Source organism: Lissotriton helveticus, chromosome 7 (assembly GCF_964261635.1).
Source record: "Lissotriton helveticus chromosome 7, aLisHel1.1, whole genome shotgun sequence".
In the NCBI taxonomy this organism is placed as follows: domain Eukaryota; kingdom Metazoa; phylum Chordata; class Amphibia; order Caudata; family Salamandridae; genus Lissotriton; species Lissotriton helveticus.
Genome location: NC_136068.1, coordinates 1936939699 through 1936956234, shown reverse-complemented (window position 1 = coordinate 1936956234; position 16536 = coordinate 1936939699). Strand labels below are relative to the sequence as shown.

Genomic DNA, 16536 nt, shown 5'->3' with positions numbered 1-16536 from the left:
ATATTTACAAAAAAATCAAAAACATCCAACAAACATAACAATTCATCAATTTGCAATTCGTGCAATTCACTAAATCAATTATTTGATTCCCATTCCTAAACAGAAAACAAATTCATAACAAGAGCTACAATGTCCAATTCATTCAATCAAAAGAACACTGAATGCGATACTTGGCTCTTGATGGATATGCCGACGCGTTTCAGGTTCGGGTCATAGATCCCCAAACCCTCATCAGGGCTCTGTTAATCATCTGTTAAGGATGTAGAAAAACATAAAGTTTTAATGGCACCTTATTTCCCTCATTCCTCTACTGAACCGTTTGGGCAAAGTGTATGTATACCTGGATTTTTCTGTGTGGGTGACCGCTGGTAACTGCTGTTGATTACTGCGTTCCTTTCTTCAACTCTAGGGGGGTATCTAGGGATCAATAACATATTGCCTTTGTTCATGGAATATGTACTCATGAAATGGTGAAAAGTTTCTTTGACAATAATTAAGAAATCAATACCTTTGTCTGCGGGAGCTGGCGCTGCCGAGGGAATGGAGGAATTTCTGTCTCTGTTTACTTTTTAATCCTAATTGCAAAAAGACACATAGTGCTTTTACCTGTAATATTGTTTACAATTAGCATTCTGCCTGAGTATGTATATACTGTAGACCTGCCCTACCTTTTAGGTCTTCCAATGTTACACTGCAGCCGAGCTGCGTCGTCTGTTCAAAAACGGCGGTCCCTTTCACCTAGTTTGGACAAAACATTCCGTTAAGTCTGCCGTTTTGTTACTTAGATGTTCTTAAAACCCTTTCACACTGTCTTACAAAGCATGTAGAAATCGTGGCGGATGGCTCCCTACCTTTGATTAACAGAGCCCTGATGAGGGTTTGGGGATCTATGACCCGAACCTGAAACGCGTCGGCATATCCATCAAGAGCCAAGTATCGCATTCAGTGTTCTTTTGATTGAATGAAATGGACATTGTAGCTCTTGTTATGAATTTGTTTTCCCTTTAGGAATTGGAATCAAATAATTGATTTAGTGAATTGCACAAATTGCACATTGATGAATTGTTATGTTTGTCGGATGTTTTTGATTTTTTTGTAAATATTTCTATATATATTTATGTTAGATCGAAATGTACTTTGCTAATCAAATAAGAATGTAAACAATTTTCGACATGTGTATTTTTCTCTGTCATTTGAAAAACTTTTTTCTAGAAAACAAATGAGTAGAAGGTATAAATAAACATACCAGACCGGATTTAATGAATGTGTTCATTCGGTCGTTATATAAGTCATACTGGAAGTAGTGTGAGAAGGGGGCATTTTTTAGTGTGTATATGTAAAACGGTCCAGCCCTCCCTCAGCCCCGCTAAGGACCTAACTCCTCTTGTGCGAAATATATAAATATGTCAGTGTCTATATTAGTGGTACATGTAGACATACAATTTTCACGATGATGCTCCCATTTATAACAAAGGCCAAAATGATTTTCAATTTCTATGGCTTCATTTTCGAATATGGTAAGCATATACATTAGAAATTCCTGAACATCTTGTTGGATATTCTGCGTAAATTGTGTAGAACCAGAACATACATCCAACAGATTACGAATATCACAAACGCTATGTATTTTACTTTTATCAGTTCTCAATTTTGCATAAACAGAATGCAACAAGGAACAAAATCCTTTTTCCCGATTCTCCATAATTTGCTGTTGCAAACCTTCTAGAAAAAAAAACATTGACCACTATATTGGCATAGCAGTTGACATCTGAACTATTTTCAAACCGATAACCAACAATCTCTTCAACAGTGCTCTTTTTCTTTTTGCTTGCAATAACTTGTTTTTTTCCTTCTCTATACCTTCACTACAGATATTCTCATACCTTCTTTTTCGACCTATCACACGCTTTTTAAATACAGGATATTGACCTAATTTGGGAGCATACACTCTTCTTAACCTATTATACTCTTTTACACAGTTTGCATCTGCAGTAACCTTTGTGCCATCAAAATCAATCAAAACCAAACCAGATAAAGTTCTGACTCATGACAAAGCAACATATGCCCTACCCTCTTTAAACACAGTACTTCCAATGTTCACCAAAGCACTGTCTACATTTAAACCTTGATGTTGGAACCAGAGGTCTCTGGTTGGCACAGGTATGCCCTTGTGACAAAAAGGGACCTCACTTCCAGTCAGGGCAAGGGAACTACTCCTTCGAATAACCCCTGCTCACCCTTAGGTAGTGTGGCGCGAGCAGACAAGGCTAATCCTCAGGGCGATAGTAAGTTGAGCATTTATGATCACACACAGTAAACCCACTGACCCACCACAAATGGACACCAGTCGTATGGCTGTATCAAAAATACGTATACTTTATATAAAAGATAGATTCAAGCAGGATTATCACAAGACCATATACCGTTTAGCGATTTGAGGCCACCAGATTACAATAGGCAAGTTTAGTCTTTAAATGTTCGTTGTTCAGCAAGGTACGATGACAGGGAAATAAGAACGTTGTGTACCCTGGATCCGATATGAACTCGAGACGGAGTCCAAGTGTACTTTGCTTGTGGAAGTCCGAGGCGTTTCATGCGCGGCTACTGGTGAGGGCGGACTCGGGACTAGGCCGACGGTTCTCCAGAGGATCTCTCCGACTCGGTCCCCCTCGAGGAGCGAGGCGGGGGAGCAGGACTGTGGAGGGTTGCGGCGATCCGGGGTGGATGCAGCTCATGGGGTGAGGCGCCGTTCAGGCCTGCAGGACAAACTACTTTTTAGCACGCTGGGTCGTACTCGTGGATCTGTGAGGGGCGTCGCGTTCTCGGGCAGATGGGTGCAGCACCAGGCTTCCGGTACCACTGTACGGGGAGGCCTTTCTTGAGGTGCGGCACGAGCCTTGGTATGCAGGAGGGCAAAGCGAGACAGTCGGGTACGTTAGGACGTACGGACCGTCCAAGGCTATGGAATGCGCTCCGTGCAGATTCCGGCTGGAGAAGATGAGAGGCACACAACGCGCTCCGTTAGCGGCGAGGTGACAGGAGAGCGGGCGGCCCGGCACTGAAGCGGAGAGCGACTCAGGGATGAGGGTGCTCTCTACGGTGGGGCGACCAGGCTCCGAGCTGTCACGACCTGGGAGGGGGCGAAGGCACCCAAGTCACAACTCTGGCGAGGGAATAAAAACTAAGGCCCAACAGCAGACGGGCACAAGCAGAATAGAACCCAATGGTCCTGGGGTTCCGTTCAGGGGGCAAGCTCTCGATCAAGCCCTTGGAGATCATTTCAGGCACAAGTCTACAAAGTCCTCTCTGGTCCTTTCCTCTCCGTTCTCAGCAAGGCACCACTGCAGGCCAGTCTTACAGGATACAGACTGGTTTCCGTCCTTCAGCTTCTCTTGGTCCTTCTAGTCAGGCAGAGGTTCGTTGTGGAAAAAACAGGATCTGATTTGTAAGGAGCGGAGCTCCTATATTTATATTGCGTTTCTTTTGTCTTTGCAGGCCAGGGGGTCTGAGCCTTGTTCAACCCGATTTTGGAGTACTCTGTTGACAGGACGCTGCCGTCTTCTTTCAGGGCGCAGGGCAGAGACATCAGACGCTCCGCAGGAGGTGGAGCCAGCATTGTGGTGGTGGAGCACAACCCTATTCAGAGTCAAGGACTACTCCTCCCACCCATCCTGGATTAAGCACCCTATTCACCACCTGGTGCCCCAGACTGTCCCCGGGAAACTCCTAGCCCTGTCACTCACACAAACCCAGACAGCAGATACACATCCTGGCAGAGGCGGGCTGAAACAGTTAGGTCAGCAAAGGCTAACTTTCTAAAAGTAGCATTTGCAAACACAGGATATTAAAATAAACCTTACTAAAGGAAAATTGTATTATTCTGAGTTCAGGCATACTAAACTCGACATGCTATCGTGTTCCCTGAGCCTGCCGGGACTATACCGTGTAATAGTTCCGACAGCCCATCTTGGCCTAAGAGAACCGGTAGCCCTTCAATAGTGAAGAACGAAAAGGGCGGTAATTCACTACTAGGACATGCCACACTCTATTCTTGTCCTACCTTATACTTACAATGCACCCTGCCGGTAGGCCTACCATAGGGGTGACTGATATAAAGGTTAGGGAAGGTTCGGGGACTGGCAAGTGTGGGCACTTGCGAAGTCTGCGTGACAGTATGAGACTGTACGCGGGGTCTGCAATGGCGGACCCGAGACATATCTTTCGAGGCTCCTTCTGTGGGTGGCGCAACCAGCGCTGCAGACCCACTAGCAGCATTTGTATCTACAAGCCCCGGCACTCCTAGTGCACTTTACTGGGGACTGACAGTAAACCAAATAAGCCAATCGTGGAAATCAATTAAACATACACTTTACATTGGGAGCACTTGCACTGCGGTACGGATTGGCCATGGCGCAGTGCCCTGAGCATCGAACACCAGCAAAACATCTGAGGCACATCAGCAAAAAGTGGAAGGGAGACTCACGCCAAGGTGCCAGGTCTAACACTTGAGATTTATGAATAGTCACAGTAAAAGCCAAAGAAACTGGAAACTGTTTTCTTCGGACATATAAATCTTTAACAAGCAAAAAAAACTAACTGAACAACGACCAATTTGTTTCACTTCTTCAATTTGATAAAATTTAATAAATACAAATTCAATACCATCTTTATTCGGATAATAAACAAAATTCACAACTTTGTCCATTGCTCCATTAACTATAACTTTTTCTACATCCAAATTACGCCTTATAATTACCCGACAGTTTCTACATGCATATAGATTCTTTTCTAAACCAGCAATTTTAGATTTCGATTTTTCTAAAGAATCAAATTTTGTTTTTAACTTTTCTGTCAAAATAATAGTGATTCCTGCATGCTCTCTTTTATCAATGGCCTACATTTTTATTATTTCTTCATTTTCCAGCTTCAAAAGTTGTTTGTTGAATATAGAATATTCACGCAATGTTGGCATTAAGCAGATAACAGATTTGTTTTCTGCAATTTTCCTATATATTTTCTCAGGAACTATATTTTCATTTGGAAACAAATTGGAAAGTAAGCGACTCTGCAAAGCTTGTTTGCCATGTTCTGTCAGTACTCCAATTCTTATATCTTGAAGAATAGTTCCATAATCAACATAATTTGCCTGTCGCATATTTGTAATGAGTTCTTTGTATTCAAAATATGATCAAATATTCATGTTTCCAACACTAACCAGAGACTTTCTGGTGTCTTCATGCGCAAGTGTTTTAAATACTGGTTGTCCTTTTACGGGAGTAAGTTGCAGTAGATCTCCAAAAACTATGACATGCTTTCCTCCAAAGAACATGTCGTATTCAGTTTTAAGAATTTGCTGCATTCTTAAATGTACAAAAGCAAGCATTAAGTTTGAGACCATGCTTACCTCATCAATAATCAGAATTTTAATTTTCTTCAGCACTCTTGAAACTTCACAACAAGCGTCTCCAGATAGCTTGTGATATTCCAATTTGTTTTCATGCTAAAACAGCTAGCATCAGTAAACAATGTAATGTAATTCCTTTAATGTTGTGTGCTGCCAACCCAGTTGGAGCAGTTACAACACATGACAAATGTGACTCAGTTGTTTTCTGTAGATAACAGGTGATTACTTTAATTAAGAAACGTTTTCTTGTCCCTGCTTGTCCACTCACGTACATTCGGATATGTTGAAATGATGTGCATTCTTTCTTTTCATGAAGAAATCCATGGTCAATCTGTTGCTTCACTTGCTGATATATGTCTTTCTGTTCAACATTTAGTTGTTGTTCCAAATTTGCTAAGTCCATTACATCTTCCTGAGCTTGATGCATTGCTGTTTCCACCTCATTCATGATTGCTGCTTCATTTTCAACACGTGGTTATCCTAGTGGATCTTGAATCAGCGAGCAGCACTTTGACTGTCTTAAGAACTGCCTCTAGCAATCTCTGCTGCAATAATAGCTTCTTGATCAATTTCATCATTCAACATTTTCACATAATTTGCAAAAACAGTGCATTGGATGGTATCTTTACAAGCATTGAAAGAATCTTCATAGCTCTGAAATTCTCCAAGTAATTCCAATTCTGAACGCCACGGTTTGAACAATTGCAAAAGGGCTAAATAGTCAAATTCCCTTTTATCGGCAGTGTCACAACTCAGCTTCCTGTGATTGATCAAATTTCCTTTAGTTTGTTTCACCAAACATCCTTCGGAACCACTAAAACCATATTTTCCATCATTGATGTTCTCTGTAATATTCCGTTTAAAAGTGTAGTTTTGCAGCACTTCATAGAGACACATATTCTCAAGATGATGACTTCTGTTTGGGTAATATGTGTCCAACATATTTATTTCCAAAATATCTGTACTTTAGGGATCTTTTTCTGCTAAATATTCAATTTCTGGTACAGATTTAAGTACTCGATTTCGCATTGCAGCAAGACCTAAACTCACCCAAATGATTCTTCTTGATTTGGAGTTTAGACTTGCAGATTGTAACAGATCTGAGCATTCATACACTCCGATTTCTCGATGGGATAACATCTTTAAACTGAAACTGTATAATTTCTTACTTAGACTCTTCTCGTGAGAGATCTCTTCCCACATTTCTTACAATTCCGTTTTTTCTGATTTTGTAATGTAGGATGTTACGTATCGAGCAACAGCAATGGAATTGTCCGCAACGTAATCAATCAATCAATCAAGAGTATTTGTAAAGCGCGCCTCTCACCCGCTAGGGTCTCAAGACAACATGTACTGAATAGCCATGTTGACATTCCACATGGACAGAATAAGTGGATTGCAATCATTTATGTATTTTGATTCTTTGCTTCTTCTCAAATTGTAGGTATTTGTTTGGAGACTTTCTTGTGCTGGTATGTCACATAACTGATATAAAACTGTTCATTCTTCCTTTGGATATTACAGGACGTGGAAATGCAAAACGAAATTTGATATAGAACTTATCCTTAGACTTGTACTTTCGTACTTTTTGTCTTAAATTGTTGTACTTTTGGGTATAGCACATGTAGCATATTCTTCAATAAAAGACAAAAAAGTATCATCTGAATCTGTTCCGAATTTGGGGGCATCCTTGATCCATAACAGCATAAGTATATGAGGAGCACCTCTTGCTTGATATTAATTTCTCCTAAACAAATCCACAACTTCTCCAAGAGGAGTTTTTTTTTATTGCAGATAAAAGCCATCATAGCTTCAAATCTATGATTGAAATATCTGCATACATTAACAGGATCCAAAGAGCACACTTCTCCTGGTGTCTTGTATTCAATATTTTATATATTGGAATTTGCCTTTCGAAGAAATTCAAGTAAATCATCCCAAGCGCACTCAGCACAACTTAGGGTAAGGTACCATGTAGGAGTTCCTAAGTTCCTTAGCATACATTAAACCTCTCCATGACGACGGTACCAATATTCATTAGTCCAACGCTGACATGCCATCAGATTAATCAGCTGAGATTCTAAATGATCATCTCTCTGGTTCACTTTATCCATGAAATCCTTTGCAGAAACATTTTGCAGATGTAGTCCTATTTTCAATATTTTATTAACTGCATATGAAAGTCCAGACTAGTCACTCTCAAACAAAAGATGAAATATATATGGGATACATTGTCAAAATCTTGGATCTTCTGCCTACAATCTTGTTGTCCGATATTAAGATGCAGGAATCTGCACAGGCCGTCTATCATATCGTCCTCCTTTTCCTGTTGGAAACAACTGCGGAAAACAACGAGCTTCTAAGCTCTCTTCCCATACACTCATGGGACCTCCCTTTGCTTTTTTCATTTGGAATACCTCAATAGTTTTCCCATCACTTCTTTTGAATGAAGAGGATGTACACTGTAATGTTCATATATTTCTTCTCTTCTTGACATGTCCACTTTTCCAATTTGTCCACATGACGTTTCAGTATCTTCTGCTAAAAGTATTTCTTCTTCTTCCATATAAACTTTGTTTAGTACTTATTGTTTTTTATCAAATACAAAGTTGCCTTATGCACTTTCCCAACATCCACTAACTCCTGCCAGATTTTCTTACTTTTAGTAGGAACGCCATTAACTAGAATAACTAGTGGTTCATTTTCTACACTCTCTACACCAATAGTTTCAATATTTTTCTTTAAATCTAATTGTAAATATACAACTCTTCATTTCAATCCTCTTTATAAATCTGAAGAAGGCAATTTACCTGTTTTAAGCTCCATACGAACAATAGCCTGAAACGGGTACACACATTGAATGAGAATACACTTATAGGTATTTAAATCTATCAGTTCTGGAGGAATAGCAACCAACTCTAGATTATTATGGACAGCTCTAGTGGGCATTTTATTCTCATCTAATTTGTTATACCAATATTAACAAATACGTTGATCAGAACTCAAATCAGAACAATTTTCTACCAACAAATAATTTGCAAATTCCTTCCACATATCATTATTTTGTCTTTCACTTTTTAAATACAGATCAACACTCCTAGTCTGATTTTTATAGTGAGTTCACCGACAACAAATACAGGAAAAGTTGACCTTTCACGTGAAATCACCTTAAACTTTGTAAATTGATCATCAACATTTTTTGTAATAGTATGTTCCACATTCTCTTCAAAATTTTCTTCTATCAATGTATCAGTTTCTGCACTCTCTTGTTGAGGACCAAAGTAGCAAAACTCAATTTCATCACAAATCTTTTTCACATCTGATACTGATCCACGCAAAAGAGCATTGTTCAACTCATTTAACTTTAGTACTAGACTTTTTGCATAATACAATGTTCTGACTAACTTCCGCATTTGAGTATGATGTACTGCTAACATCCTGAAATGGTAACAAATACTTTGACATACTTTTCTAGAAAGACAGGCCAGAGAATTACCTTGCAAACCAGTATTTTTTCTCACTCTAGAGGGACCAGTCCTTGCAACACCTTAATCTTTTATTTAACACTTTTTTTAGTATATGCTCATAAGAAATTGCATAAAAGATCAATAGATTCTTGTTGTACACTGCAAATACTACTGCAATCCCAAGTGTACACTGGAGCTTTAGGATGTCTGCCTAGAACTTCATCAGCTATCACTTCTTCTGCATTCCTGGGAACCATTTTCTCTTTCTCAATTGGACAACCATTTCTAACATCATAAGCTCGACCACCGGTGTCAACTGTATGCAACAAATCATTGGTCTGAAAATAACTCTCTTCATTAAAGAAAGGCTCTGAACTTGAACTGTGTTTCTATTCCCCCCAAAAAACAACACAAAAATTAGTTCTGTTAATTACTCTTTTTCTCTTATTTTTGGCCTTCATTAAATGGATTGGTTTATCTAGTGATCGAATTATGTTTAAAATTAGAATGAATAGTTTCCTTTTTACTTAAAAAGCCTTTTCAACAATGAATTCAATATACTTCTTTTTATAAAATAGTTTTCTCTTTTTATATTTCTTCATATCTTTCTGCAAATTATGTATTACTCTAATGTAAAATATGTTTTTGCATATCTCTTTATACTGATGTTGTCTTCTTTTACCATATGGCGAATCTTTTGACTACATTTGCTTTTTTTCCTTTCCTATTATTTTTTTTATTTCTTCTGGTTGAAGCATTGTCAGTGGTTTCAACATTCTGAACATTCTTTCTGGGCCTATAAAGATTTTTAATAAATTCCTTAGTGGTCTTACCAGAAGATTTTATCTATTTAACCACATTATTTTGGTCATTCAATACTTGTTGTTGAGTTTTCTTCAAGTAACTGTCCTTTAGCTCTTTTTTCTCTTTCTTGATTTTTCAGGCATGGTGACTTTATTTTAATGATGATAAAAAATATCTGTAAAAAAATAAACATAAATAAATGTATATTAAACACTTTACAAATTATACTTTTCTATTGCTATACAAACACATTCTATATAGATACTTAAAGAGGAATTGTAGACATTTAATATAAGTGTGAAGGTGATTAGAGCACTACATGCATAGCGCATAGGAGTTTGAAGCACTCCATGCCCTAAAACCTGGCTCACTGCATGAGTACATGCATACTGACTAAATGATTACAGTAATATAAGGAGAGGCACTGGGTGAATTCATAATTGATTGAGTTTTACTTTAGTGAATGTATTAGTACAAGGTACTGAAAGAGTTACTATGGGATTGCAAGAGCAGTCACAGGGAATTTGCTGGAGTATATGGATACTGACTGGGGAATTGTAGGCCTGAAACACAAATGTGAAGGTGGTTAGACCACTACATACATAGTGCATAGGAGTTTGAAGCACTCCGTGCCCTAAAGCCTGGCTCACTGCAGGAGTACATGCATACTGACTGAATGATTACAGTACTATAAGGAGAGACTGTAGTGTAGTTCCTATATTCCCAATAGGCTCTGCGCATTGGAATAATATATCCTATAGATGTGACATAGGACTTATGTATACTAGGTCTCTATCGAATGTATTAGACTTAATTGTAATTGCCAGCTAGCTCAGAGGTCACTAGAAACTTTCTCGAGTTCGCAAGAAGGGATTCGTTTCTGACAACCGCATAAACATGACAACTTTGTTTCCCCAAGATAAAACTGATCTTCAGAGTCGTGGAAACAATAGATAGATATTTTACTCAGTCATTAGTGCATGCTTCGTTTCACCAGAGGTGCAGAGAAATAGAGAGACGGGCGTTTTCAATAAAAGAGTATTTATTGAACAGTCTTCTTTCTCATGCAGAAGAAATGAACTGCTACAATCGCGATACTGGTTGCAAAGTATAATGCGTACAGTAAGAAGAGTATTATAAAATAATACTGTAAAATCATTGCATGGTTCCTAGACAATAGATAAATACATACATAAATAACAAAGGCTAAAAAGTACTCAACTGGTGCTTCTAAAATACGCCTACCCCTATGTACCTATCCTAAGTCTAGTACGAGGGAAGAAGTAAGTGAGGTGTAGCATACGTTTAGTATTCTTTTGCCAAGAATCTATCCAAGATTTCTCTTAGGGTCTAATCAGCTCCGTACCTTGGTTTAGAAGGAAGGAGGTCAGTCTCAGGACTTGATTTCCCAACACCCGGCCAGGGGAGCTTGGAAACACTGGAGCTGGATTTCTTGGCAAGAGAAAAGACAGCATCTCTCTCAGTGTGTCTACTGGAGGGCCGGCTTCTTTCGCCACTTGCTGTAGCGAGATGCGTTGGGCAAGTAGATAGTAGAACTGCTCCAAACCACTGTTTATTTGCTTGGGCAAGTGTGGGTTTATTTATACCTTGAAGGTGCTTGGTTTGATGTTAAGGTGGACATAATAACGTCATCACAGAGTCTCAGTTCTTTGAAAACTCCATGAGTTCTTGAAAAATCAATATTCAAGCAAGGGGAAGTCCCTAACTGCTAAAGCCGAGTTTTCCAAGAAATCGTTGTGGATTTTCGGAACTAGTGGAAGTAGCCATGCCGTATTTGGACTGCATGAGCTATGTCTAAATATGGTTATGATTTCTATGCCTATATAAGGACATGGTAATTTATACCTATATAAGGGCCTGAATCGGGAAAATTACACTAGGGTCCTATATTTCTATTCAACAAGATACTGGGTGAATTCATAATTAGTTGAGTTTCACTTTAGTGAATGGATTAGTACATGGTACTGAAAGAGTCACTATGAGATTGCAAGAGCAGACACAGGGTGTTTGCTGGAGTGTATGGATACTGACTGGGGAATAGTAGGCCTGAAACACAAGTGTGAAGATGTTTAGATCACTACCTGCATAGTGCATAGGAGTTTGAAGCACTCCGTGCCCTAAATCCTGGCTCACTGCATGAGTACATGCATACTGACTGAATGATTACAGTACTATAAGGAGAGACACTGGGTGAATTCATAATTGGGTGAGTTTTACTTTAGTGAATGGATTAGTACTTGGTACTGAAAGAGCCACTATGGGATTGCAAGAGCAGTCACAGGGTGTTTGCTGGAGTGTATGGATATTGACTGGGGAATTGTAGGCCTATAACAAAAGTGTGAAGGTGGTTACACCATTCCTGCATAGTGCATAGCAGATTGAAGCAGTACATGTGCTAAGTCCCTGAATCGCTGCATGAGTACTTGGATAATGACTGAATGATTACAGCAGTACAAGCACACATGAAGTTACCAAATGCTTCCCTCACAATGCTTGACAAATGCACACACACACTCACAGTGTGATTCTAGACAAGCAACACTATTCACTGGCCTAGAAGAGTTAAGATGACTGCACACATTTCACATATTTCATTACTGCACTTTAGAGTACAAACTGACACATTTTAAAATACATAAGCAATGACTGCTTTCTAATTCTACTAAAACTTGGCAACAGGATAGGTTTTTAACCAGTTATATATCTGCGCATGAAGTACCCAAAAGCTTCTCTCACAACGGTTCTCAAATGTCCACAGACTCACAGTGTGATTCTAGACAATCAACACTATCCCTTGGACTTTATCAAAACACATTTACTGATCTAGAAATACTAAGGTGACTGCTCACATTCCACATATTTCAGTACTGCATTTTACTGTTAAAGCCTAACTCATTTTGCAAATACATAAGAAATTACTATTTTCTAATTCTATCAAAACTTGACAATAAAGGTTTTTAAGCACTTATGTGTCTGCAAACACAAGAAGCAACCAAATGCTTCTCTCACAATTTTCTCAAATGCACACTGACTCACAGTGAGTTTCTAGACAAATAACAGTATCCCTTGCACTTTACCTAAAAACATTTAGTAGTCTGGAACATGTGAGATGACTGCACACATTCCACATAAAATCCCAAAAGCACACAAACAGCGGACCCAGGTCAAGCACAATGGTTCCGGATGTTCTCAATATTAGGTGGTGCAACTGCTTCCAACACCTGCTGTTTAAGGGTGTAAAATTCCAACAATGTGCAAAAACCAAGGTGGAAGGTGCACTCAAATAAAGTCAATGGAGCAAAGGATGCTTGATGAGTATTTCTTCTTTATACAACTTGAAAAAAAAAATGTCATTGGGCACAGGCACAGCCAACGCGTTTCGTTCCCTACGTGCCGTGGGAACTTCATCAGGGCATCAATATAAAAATTGCGATCGCTAAGGTGGCAGGAATACCGATTTAGGACGAAAAAGGGAATTTTTGAGGTATTTATAAGTGTCACGTCCTAATTTCCTCGAAGTTTTCTACCTGTCATATAGCTTCAAACGAGCCCGAAGAGCGAGCAAAAATAATCAGAAAGAACTGGAATATTGAGAAATATTATTAAAGGACTGCATACACTCAAATGCAAGCTAAAACATTTGTGTAATTAGTTAAAGATGAAGAAAAGGAGTTATAGCTCATAGATCATCATATCAACTTGATCTCGCTAATATTGCAGCGATTGTACGAGAGATGTAACACCGCTGGAAAATTACAGACAGAAATTAAACCATCAAGTTACGATTCCCTTCAGGCATGGGCCAGCATTACGGCACCTCGCATCAGGGGCAGTGGTATGTTATAATTACCACCTAGGCTTATTGCAAATTAAGACAAAAGAGTCAAAGGTCCAGATTCGACCTGTTCCAGGCGTGGGCCAGAAATACGGCACCTATATTAGGGTGCCAAATCCAAAGATGACCGCGAGTGAAAACATAAAGAATCGTAACTTGATGGTTTAATTTCTGTCTGTAATTTTACAGCGGTGTTACATCTCTCGTACAATCGCTGCAATATTAGCGAGATCAAGTTGATATGATGATCTATGAGCTATAACTCCTTTTTTTCATCTTTAACTATTTACACAAATGTTTTAGCTTGCATTTGAGTGTATGCAGTCCTTTAATAATTCCAGTTCTTGCTGATTATTTTTGCTTACACGTTCCACATATTTTAGAAGTGCACTTTACTGTGGAAGCCTTACGCATTTTACAAATACATAAACAATGACTGGCTGCTAATACTATTAAAACTTTACATCATTACAAGTTTTAAAGCAGTTACCTGTCAACAAACATATGACGTTACCAAATGCTTCTCTCACAATTATTCCCAAATGAACACAGTCTCACAATGTGATTCTAGACAACCAAGACTACTCTCTGGACGTTACCAGGAGAAATACATTAATCTTAGTAAAAACAAACACACCACATACAACCCCTCACAAATTATTAACTCGCCTTTCAAATAGATTTGTAGATTAAGAATTATGTCAGTCACACACCAGATTTTCTTATACAGAATATCTGTACTGTGCTGATCATGCCAAAATCAAAAAATGGCAAACTTTCCCTCTCATTCGGCACACATATACATGCAAATATCAAATCACATTGCTTCCCACATTAATTCAAGAGTTAACACTCATTTTTTATTGGTTCCACATTTCAGCCCTTTAAAATTGACATAAGTTTGAACCCTACCCCCAATCGGCTCACTGCCTGTTGCCAAAGTAACAGTTCATGGAACAATTAACTGAGCACACAGGTCACAAGTTCAGCACACAATGATGCTAATCCAAACAGCAAGTGTGCTTGACTTTTCAAAATATCCCCTTATCTTATGTAATGTTCCTTTCAAACAGTTTTTCTTAACTAATAAGAAACATGCTTTTAAAAAACAGAAATATGCAACCTACTTTTCAGAATAGAATGCTCTCAAACAGCCAATCATTTATTTTCTTTTTTCAAAACTGCATCTTAATCAATTCTCAAACTGCCATTTCACATACAGATACCTTCTGAGTGCATCCAGACCTCCCTTCAAGGTGCTTAGAGTGTGGATTGTGGGACACATCTATATTTTCTGGAGCCAAAGGTATGCAGAAAATAGAGGCATGGACAAAGACCTAGCTTTGCCAAATGTAGACATTAAATGGATCGGACAGAGAGGGTTAAAGTGGCACCAATTAATGCCATTGGTTAAATCCTTTTTGCATCTCCAACACCCTGCCCTTATCATTGTGCACTGTGGTGGCAATGACCTAGGCACTTTGACTGAGGTAGATCTGGAAATGCTTATGAAGGACACCTTAGGAGAACTGATGTAACTTTTCCCCCAAACTGCCTTTGTCTATTCTAACATATGTCAAAAGCAGAAATGGAACTGGTCCAATCAATTTTGTCCACAGATTGAGAATGATAGGAAACACGCCAATAAATCTGTTTCTTCTTTTCTCCGTGATTATAGGATGGAGTCCAATTACCACAACAATCTGCGTTTCAGTATGGATGGCATCTACAGGAAAGATTGTGTAAATTTTACAGATGAGAGTCACAGAGTCTTCCTCATCAACTTTAGACTCTGCATAGGTACTTACTTGTAGGTACCAAAATCTCTCAATAAACACAAGGGCTCTTTTTAGAGCCACCCAAGATCTAAACACATAAGCTGGATGTATTTCTCAAAATTATTATTTTTTTTTGCTTGGAGTCACGCACCCAACGCATCAGAGTCGTACACCCAACATGTAGAAGTCATGCACCAAATGCCCTGGAGTCACGCACCCTACACGTTAGGATTCATGCATCCAACATGTGCACACCAGGGGGCCGCATTGACCACTGCGCTGGGTGCGCGACTCCTAATTTTACCATGAAAAAATAGGCCCTATCACTAATTTCTATTATCCCCAGAGACCCATCCCCCGGATCTTATATAAAACATTGGGGACCGCGGGGCAGCCCCAATGCCCCATGGTCCTAGCCGGCTCCCCACATCCTTCGGGAGCCGGCATTGCTTTTCCACATGGGGAGCTGCTAACATGCAGCTCCCCGTGTGGAAAAGCAATTTGGTTTGGATTTTGAATTAGAGAGTAGGTTCCCCTGCTCTCTCTTTCAAAATCCAAACCAAGTTTGGTATGGGAGGACAGGAGCCGCGAGACTCCCGCCTTCTCAAAGGAAACAGCGGTGTCCCGGGGGTGGGCACCCCGGGACACTGTAGGAGCTGGCGTTGGGAGATGGCAGTTCCCAGGGCCCTTAATGGCTCCAGGAGGGGGGCCATGCAGCCTCCCACCCACAATACACAAACCCCCGGGGATGGTGCTCCCCAGGACTTGGATTTTTGGGCACTGGGAGTCCTTGTAGGACCCCTTAAGCAGGTCTAGAAGGTCAGGATATTTCTACCCTGCCCCCTTTATACATTTGCACTCTTGTTCCACTGACTTTTTCAGCCTCGCATCCACAGAGGCACAAAATGGCTGCCAACACTTCCAGGTTTTGAAAGTTGACAACCACTTGACAGCCAATTAGCATTCAGCATGTGATCAGGACTGTGCGCTTAGGGTGCGCTCAGGATGCGCGGATCCACTGCGGCCATAGATATATGTACTTTTAATTGTGATTTTCTCAGGAACTACTGAACGGATTTACACCATTTAAGCACAAAGCACGAGTCTGAACTAAGGACTACCCCTTTGCCAAATTTGGTGTAATTCCGTTCATCAGTTCTTTTTTCTCGACCCCTACTTCACAAATCACCCCGAGACTTCCAGGATACTGGCCATTAGTTTTAAAAA

At 39.6% G+C, this 16536-nt stretch overlaps 1 protein-coding gene across 1 annotated transcript in view; it reads left to right on the top strand.

Annotated features, from left to right (window-relative positions):
• LOC144769996 (butyrophilin subfamily 1 member A1-like) overlaps positions 1-16536 on the top strand; it is a 156804-nt gene that overhangs the window by 40863 nt on the left and 99405 nt on the right. The gene's annotated exons all lie outside the window — the stretch shown is intronic.